Source organism: Leopardus geoffroyi, chromosome A1, assembly GCF_018350155.1.
Source record: "Leopardus geoffroyi isolate Oge1 chromosome A1, O.geoffroyi_Oge1_pat1.0, whole genome shotgun sequence".
Classification (NCBI taxonomy): domain Eukaryota; kingdom Metazoa; phylum Chordata; class Mammalia; order Carnivora; family Felidae; genus Leopardus; species Leopardus geoffroyi.
This window is the reverse complement of record NC_059326.1, coordinates 195027025-195036117: the sequence shown is the minus strand read 5'-3', so window position 1 is coordinate 195036117 and position 9093 is coordinate 195027025.

Here is a 9093-nt window from a genome sequence, read left to right as displayed (position 1 = left end):
CTGCCTGCGTTGCCTGTGACATGGTCTAGAAATTCTTTAAAGCAATAAGCAGGGGTAATAATAGGGCCAATGTTGTTTATTTCCCATTTCTTGAGGACCATTGTTCTTCATTGTCTAATGTTTAAGGTCTTGAAAACCATTCTTTTTATGTATTTTGTCTAGTGTTTTAGTTCAGGTGGAAGAGTAAATCCAGACTCTGTTACTCCATCTTGGATGAAAGCAGAAATTGGTAACACTTTTTGGTCAGTAATAATCATGTCTTGAGTGATTATCATGGTCCAGGACCTTGGGACTGCATCCAGACTCATAAGAAAGGTGATTTCTTAAAAAAAAAAAAAAAAAAAAAAAGATTATGGTAATTCTGGATTAAAGACTTACTGATAGCACAAGGATGTTGAAAAGATGCCATAGATCTTAGATTTAGAACTGTGATATGAAAGGCCTATATACTTGGTGGTTTGGGCATGCGATATAAGGGAATAAGGTTATGAACTGAAGTCCCATCTGACATACTCACTTTTTTCTCTCCAGAACTGTGGCCCTGACTCCAGCTGCCTCTCTCAGTTGAGTGGGTTAGGTTGACCCAATACAGTGTATTAGAAAAAGAACAAATCAAAGAATTGTGAGTCAGAAGACATGATTTTGAGTTTCATCTCTCCTACTTACTAGCTCTGTGACCTTAGATGCGTGCCTTCTCCTCTGCTGAACTATTTGCGTATCTGTGTGATGGGAATACTAATTTCAGCTTCTGTAATTCTCAGTTGATATGAGCATCCTGTGAGACAAGGGATGTAAAAGTGATTTGTTTGCAATAAACCACTAGGGTATATGTTATCATTAAAAATCAGAAATTTGAGCGCATCCTCCTTGCATAATAAAGCTCAAAGGCACAATCTTCTGAGAGGGGTACAAACCACATGAGTCATCTTTGAATCCCTCCACTGCATCCAGCATGATGCTTTGCACACAGCACATTTCTTCAGTGAGGGCGCAGGCTCATTTGCACAGTACAGTGCTGGGCAAGAATGAAAATCTCAGAATAACTCTGGATAGTACTCATCCTCTACCTCAACCTTGAGTAAAGAAATTTGCTGCATGTCAGAGTTGGAGACATTTTAGAAAAGAAATGATAATCTTGCAGTCTGTTGACCACACACTCATGGGCATTTCTGGTATTTTGTTTGTGTGGTTATTTATTTTCTTGCAGAAATTTTAATTTTATTTTGTTGTCTTTTAGTTCAAGATGTGAGGCTTGAACTCACAAGCCATGGAGATCATGACCAGAGCCAAAGTTGGATGCTTAACCGACTGAACCACCCAGGCATCTTTATAAAGTATTTAAAAATATTTGAAGCAGTTGATAACGTTTTAAGATTGGTAGATTTGATACAAAAATACAGATTTCTAATATTAAAATCGGGAGATTCTATACAAAAATACCAATTTCTAGCCTCTTTTGTAAAAACAAATCAGAATAGGAAACATGTCACTGGAAGTAAAGAGCATTTTCAACTTCTGGGTGTGTTGTGTAGGGACTCCATTCACCTCCATCTTCGGTTTGGTCCTGTCAACATGGAGGCCAAGTGGCAGTGACATTTATTATTTTGCATGTGCTTTTTTTGGGTATTAAAGTTAAAAAGAAAACAGCATGTTTCTCACATGCATTTCTTTACCAAGTTGGGAAATGCATAATGGACTTGGGAGGGTCTCAATTTTCAAGAAAAATGGGAGAACGTACACTATTTGTGGAAACACGGAGAAAAGATTTAATTTACATTGGAAAAAATATGACTTATGATGTATTTGCCGTAAAACTTGGCTACTTCATCCATATGTACTACCTGGGCATTTGAGTTTGAGCCATGCACTTTAGAGACTATCTATAGTCTTATGTCCTCATTCTGCCGGGAAAGAAGCTGGACTCCGAGGTTCACAAAGAGTTAAGACCAGGGATCAGTTATGGACCTCTAAAACTTATAAAATATATTTAATATTTGATGACTTTCATGTTTCTAATATTTGCAATCTAAATATTCATTAGCAGTAATGGCACCCCACCTTGTAGAAGGAAACTGAGTCACAGAGTGGTATAACAGCTGATATAAAAACAGGAATAGAAGCTACGTTTTCTCACCGAGGACTGACACACCAGTGTTCTTTGCTGGTCTATACCTCTCCTCAGGCAGTGTGTCTATGACTTTAATTTGTATTTCATTGGAAGTGCTCAACAATATGCTCAGCATTATGCAGGATATAAAACATAAGGCCTGATCTCTTCCTCTTCTTTTGGGAACTTGTGTCTGGTTGAGAAGAAATGGTACATGACGAGTGCACAATGAATGGAACTCACATCACATAGTGCCCTGAATGGAAAGCTGTCAATGAACTTAAGTGGTTTGGCGAGTCTTGCTGTAGAAAGAGTGGATATATAGGCAGAAAAGAGAGAGTCACATGAATAAGTTATGGGAGAAAATTTGGGGGATAGTGAAATGATCTCTGATATAACCTAGTTTAATATGTTCAATTTAGTGATAAATCAAGGCCGAGAGAAAGCAAGTGTTTCTTGCGGACAAACAGTAAGTTAATGCTAGAAGCCAGATCTCCTAATTCCTGCTTCAGACAAAGCCATGCATTATTGCAATCACAGAACTTGCCAGTCTATACTCTGTTTTGTGTTTTTTTTTTTTTGCCCTTTTCATTTTCTTATTTGCTGTGCATACTTTCCTACAAAAGGGACCTTGTCTGTCTCAGTTACTACTATATTCCCAGAACTTAAAATACCCTCCTTCTCTGTCTCCAATACAAATATACTTCTTAAGCCTTAAAGACAAAATCCAGAGAATTAAATTCTCATTTGATAAATTCTGAAATTAATATGTGAAAAGGTAACCTGTGGACAAAAATTTTAGGGAGAGGAGAACAAGACAGATTTTAGGTCATAGCAGGGCAACTCATTTAAGGCAAATCAATAGCCAATCAGGTTGTTCTTTGGGTATATAGTCAAACAATCTCATTATCTCAAGTATGTAAGAATGAAAGGAAACAAGATTTGTGGGTGTTTGTTGGAAAAAAAATGTAGCCCATGAAATGATGAATCAAAATGATGAAATTGTCTATATAGATGGTATAAGGACAGGTGGTGAACATAAATGTAGAAAGAACACAAAGGAACCACATATTGTGATTACAAATTAGAATAAGAGTATTGTACTTGACAATATGAAGTGATAAAACCAACAAAAACTTGAATGTGGAGGAGAGAATAAAATAGAAGGGTATGAATTCTAATTTTTTTAAAAAAAATTAAAATTCTTATTTAAATCTAAGTTAGTTAGCATCCAGTGTACTATTGGTTTCAGGAGTAGAACCCACTGATTCATCACTTACATATAACACCCAGTGCTCATCACAACAAGTGTCCTCTTTAATGCCCGTCACACATTTAGGCCATCTCCCCACCCAACACCCCTCCAGCAACCCTCTGTTTGTTCTTTGTATTTAAGAGTCTCTTATGGTTTGTCTCTCTCTCTCTTTTTATATTATTTTTCCTTCCCTTTCCTTATGTTTATCTGTTGTGTTTCTCAAATTCTGTATATGAGTGAAATCATGATACTTGACTTTCTCTGACTGACTTATTTCACTTAATACGCTCTCGTTCCATCCACACCGTTGCAAATGGCAAGATTTCTTTCTTTTTGATTGCTGAGTAATATTCCATTATATTCCAGTATACCACATCTTCTTTATCCATTCATCCATCGATGGACATTTGGGCTCTTTCCATACTTTGGCTATTGTCGATAGTGCTGCTATAAACATTGGGGTGTGTGTGCCCCTTCAAATCAGCATTTTTGTATCCTTTGGATAAATACCTAGTAGTGTAATTGCTGGGTCATATAGTAGTTCTGTAGAAACCCAGATGATACTATCCAAAATTAAACATGGCAGGAAAAAAAACAGACTAGCTTCTTAATGATCTTTCATACTTTTCCTTTTATTTCCTGGAGTAAAAAACCTGTTTTTATAGTTTAATATAGTTTAATAGTTTTATTTTTTCTGTTAAATTCAGTATAAATATACTTATTACATTTAATTTTAAAGGTAGATCTATATTATAATCATTTTTGTTACGGACATTTTATGCACACACACAAAGTCATATACAGTTGAAATATCTGGAATTATGCTCATCTAATGTTAATGATTATATGTTGGAATAGTGGAGTAGGATATAGTATTCTTTGGTCATATTTTGTTTCCCCTAGAACTTTGCACATGGATGTTACTGAGGAGCACTATTAAACCAGCTTGACCTTTTGCCTTCTAGAAGAAAAAATATAGAGAATATATGTATTACATAATGTTATATGCTATATATTATATAATTTGTATATATGCATACACACATATACATTAGCACCTGGATTTTGATACTTGTGAGTCAATTTTTATTTTACTGTGGTGTGTTTTTTTTTATCATACAGTTATAGTTCTTGCTTCATTTTTAAAGATAATTTCTGTTTTTACTGTGTTTTTATAGTTGAGTATTTTGTAGGGGTACCAGTTATCTTTAAGTTAGATCATCTTTGTCTTCAATACTGGTTATCTTGTAATTGTTTTGATTTTGTTCTTTAAAAAAATTTTTTTTAATGTTTATTTTTGAGGGATAGAGACAGAGCATCAGTGGGGGAGGGGAAGAGAGAGAGAGGGAGACACAGAATTCAAAGCAGGCTCCAGGCTCTGAGATGTCAGCACAGACCCCAACACAGGGCTTGAACCTACAAACCACAAGATCATGACCTGAGCCTAAGTTGGATGCTTAACCAACTGAGTCACCCAGGTGCCCTGTTCTTTTTTTTTTTTTTTTTTAATGTTTTTGGGAAAGAGAGAGAGAGAGAGTGGGGGAGGGGCAGAAGATAAAGGGAGACAGAGAATTCAAAGCAGGCTCTGCACTGACAGCAGAGAGCCTGATTTGGGGCTCGAACTCATGAACTTTGAGATCATGACCTGAACCAAAGTTGGATGCTTAACTGACTGAGCTACCCAGTTGCCCCTGATTTTGTTCTTTATTTTTTCACTACATTTATAGTAAGCCTGTGTTTCATGTCAGTAATTCATTTTATAGTTATCCCTATCTGATTTCTTTTATATGTAACTTACTGAGTTTTATAATGATGGAATCCTGGCTCTTAACTTGTTTCCATAGCTATACAATTAGCCATTTACTCTCATTGTTTGGCATCTGAGTTCTTGTTTTTTCTTATTAAAATTTTAAATAAGGGGACCATTTGTAGGGAATTTTCCTTTGTTTCATAGAGCAGCTTTTCTTCCAGATGGGGTTCTTCAACTCTTTTTGCATACCACCTTCTACTCTTTTAATATTTTACTGGGGCATGTTTGCACACTTGCCATGCTCTATTTTATTTATTTATTTATTTATTTATTTAAATTTATTTTTTAAATTTACATCCAAGTTAGTTAGCATATAGTGCAGCAATGATTTCAGGAGTAGATTCCATACTTCTCCTTACCCATTTAGCCCATGCCCCCTCCCACAACTCCTCCAGTAACCCTCTGTTTATTCTCCATATTTAAGAATCTCTTATATTTTGTCCCCCTGCCTGTTTTTTATTATTTTTGCTTCCCTTCCTTTATGTTCATCTGTTTTGTATCTTAAAGTCCTCATATGAGTGAAATCATATATTTGTCTTTCTCTAATTTTGTTTAGCATAATACCCTCTAGTTCCATCCACGTAGTTGCGAAGGGCAAGACTTCATTCTTTTTGATTGCCGAATAATACTTCATTGTGTGTGTGTGTGTGTGTATGGTATATATATACATATCTTCTTTATCCATTCATCTATCAATGGACGTTTGGGCTCTTTCTATACTTTGGCTATTGTTGATAATGCTGCTATAAACATTGGGATGCCTGTGCCCCTTTGAAACAGCATACCTGTATCCCTTGATAAATACCTAGTAGTGCAATTGCTGGGTCATTGTGTAGCTCTATTTTTACTTTTTTGAAGAACCTCCATACTGTTTTCCAGAGTGGCTGCACCAGTTTGCTTTCCCACCAGCAGAGCAAAAGAGATCCTCTTTCTCTGCATCCTTGCCAACATCTGTTGTTGCCTGAGTTGTTATTGTTAGCCATTCTGACAGGTGTGAGGTGGTGTCTCATTGTGGTTTTGATTTCCACAATGGAAATTGTGCTTTTGTACTTCCATGATGATGAGTGATGTTGAGCATTTTTTCATGTGTCGGTTGGCCATCTGGATGTCTTCTTTGGAGAAGTGTTTATTCATGCCTTTTGCCCATTTCTTCACTGGATTATTTGTTTTTGTGTGTGTGTGTGTTGAGTTTGATAAGTTCTTTATAGATTTTGGATACTAACCCTTTATGTGATATGTCATTTGCAAATATCTTCTCCCATTCTGTCGGTTGCCTTTTAGTTTTGCTGATTGTTTCCTTCACTGTGCAGAAGCTTTTTATTTTGATGAGGTCCCAGTAGTTCATTTTTGTTTTTGTTTCCCTTGCCTCTGGAGATGTGTTGAGTAAGAAGTTGCTGCAGCCAAGGTCAAAGAAGTTTTGCCTGCTTTCTCCTTGAGGATTTTGATGGCTTCCTGTCTTACGTTTAGGTCTTTCATCCATTTTGAGTTTATTTTTGTGAATGGTGTAAGAAAGTGGTCCAGGTTCGTTCTTCTGCATGTCACTGTCCAGTTTTCCCAGCACCACTTGCTGAAGAGACTGTCTTTATTCCATTGGATATTCTTTCCTGCTTTGTCAAAGATTAGTTGGCCATACATTTGTGAGTCCATTTCTGGGTTCTCTATTCTGTTCCATTGATCTGAGTGTCTGTTCTTGTGCCAGTACCATACTGTCTTGATGATTACAGCTTTGTAATACAACTTGAAGTCCGGCTCTATTTTATTTTTTAAATTTTGCTTACATTTAGTGTGAGGAGTTCTGGTTAGTCTTCTGGTTGTTTGATGGAATTTGAGTGAATTTTCTATGACTTCTTACAAACTATTTGTCTTATTTGAGTAGTGTTGGATCAATATTTCTACATTGAATTGGCTTAGACGTGACAGATGATTGGAAGCTGGGGCTAAGGGAGTTACTCATACTTAGATTTTATATTGTGAATAAATAAAAATAGGGTACTTCAAGAATGAAGTGAAAAATAAATAATTATAGTAAATAAACAATTGCCATAACACCAGATAATTTTATTTTCTCTTTTTAAATTTCTTCTTTATTTTCTATCTCTGAAGGTCTATTTTAATTGCCACTTTTTAAAAATTTTTAAGTTTATTTATTTTGAGAGAGAGCAAGCAGGGGAGGGGGAGAGAGAGAGAGAGAGAGAGAGAGAGAATCCCAAGCAAGCTCCACACTGTCAGCACAGAGCCTGACGAGGGGCTTGAACTCCCAAACCATGAAATCATGACCTGAGTGGAAATCAAGAGTAGGATTCTTCAGCGACTGAGCCACTCAGACACCTCCAATTGCTACTACTTCTAAGAGATCTTCTCTGATATCCTCAGCCAATATAGCTTTTCTTTCCACTGAATATTCACAGCCTCTATTTATTTAAAATATATTTTATTAACTGTTATCGTGGGCCAGCCACATTTTTAGGTGGTTGGAATATAATATATGAATACAATTTCTGCCTTCATGATACTAGTATTTCTGTGATTAGAGGTGGTGGGGAGGACTGATCTATCCTCTATTTTAATTATTTGGCTCTATATATTTTAGCTATTGAAATTAGAGTATTAATTCACTGACGTATCCCCGCTGCAATCACATACAATATATGGTGCACAACAGGAGCTGATAAATGTGTGCTGAATTAATTAATGAATGTTGAATGAATGCAAAATTAATGTCTTATTAGCTGGGATGTGGGAAGGGATTGCTTAAGAGAGAGGCAGGTAAGATTTCAGGCCTGTTTGAGAAGATGCTTGTAAAGGCTATTTTAACAGCTTCTCGGTGGTACCAGCATGGGAAAATAACAAAGCTAAGCTCAGGTGAGTAGTCAAGGCTAAGAAATGGCAGACACAGAGAATATTAATGATTTTTGGAGCAGGAAGAGCCATCCCTGTAGCATTGAAGGGTCTTTGGAACCTGGGGTAGTAAGGTGAAACCATATTTCAGTGTTCTTTTCCCTCTCCATTCTGTGAATTTCTGACCACATTACTCAGCACAGAAAATTCAAAATCATTTATAACTAACTCTCAGTGGCGGCGGGGAGGGTAGTGGAGGAGGAAGGCATGAGTGCCCAAGAGACTTAGAGTGAAATTCTCACAATTAATTTCATTCTGAAAAGGCTAAGCTGGGAACTTTTTCCTTTTCTTGTTATGAGGCTGCCATATGACTAGCTTTTGGCGAGATGGGGTTGACATTTTTCCCAAATGGGGCTCTTCACAGGCATCTCATTTAGAGCATTAAGTAAAGAAACACCATTCTTTGTAATTATATGACCAAAAGCTAAAAGGTAACTGGCATGGGAAGTAAAGAAACTCATGAAGCTAGGCTAATGTAAATGTTACCTTATATTTTGCTTAAAAAAAAAAAAAAGTAGCATCTAGGCTTTACGTAAAGCACTTTGTATGGGGACAGGCATACAGTTAGTGTTCAATAAATGTTATCATTTTTTATTGTAAAAGGCAAAGAGTATTTTGTCCATAGGAATTTGCCAATAAAGAGAATAAGAGAAAGTTCAAGGGATGAAGATGATGACATCTACAAGACCTTGAAAGAAATGAGGAAAGCTGACTCAGGCTTCTGGAATGAAGGCAAATTTTTTAAAATTAATTAATTTATTTAAATTGAAGTTAGTTAACATACAGTGTAGTATCGGTTTTACGAGTAAAACCCAGTGACTCATCACTCACATATAATACCCAGTGCTCATCCCAACAAGTGCCCTCCTCAATGCCCATCACCCATTTAGTCCATCCCTCTACCCACCTCCCCTCCGCCAACCCTCAGTTTGTTCTCTGTATTTAAGTTGCTCTTGGGGCACCTGGGTGGCTCAGCTGGTTAAGTGTCCGACTCTTGGTTTTTGGCTCAGGTCATGATCTCAT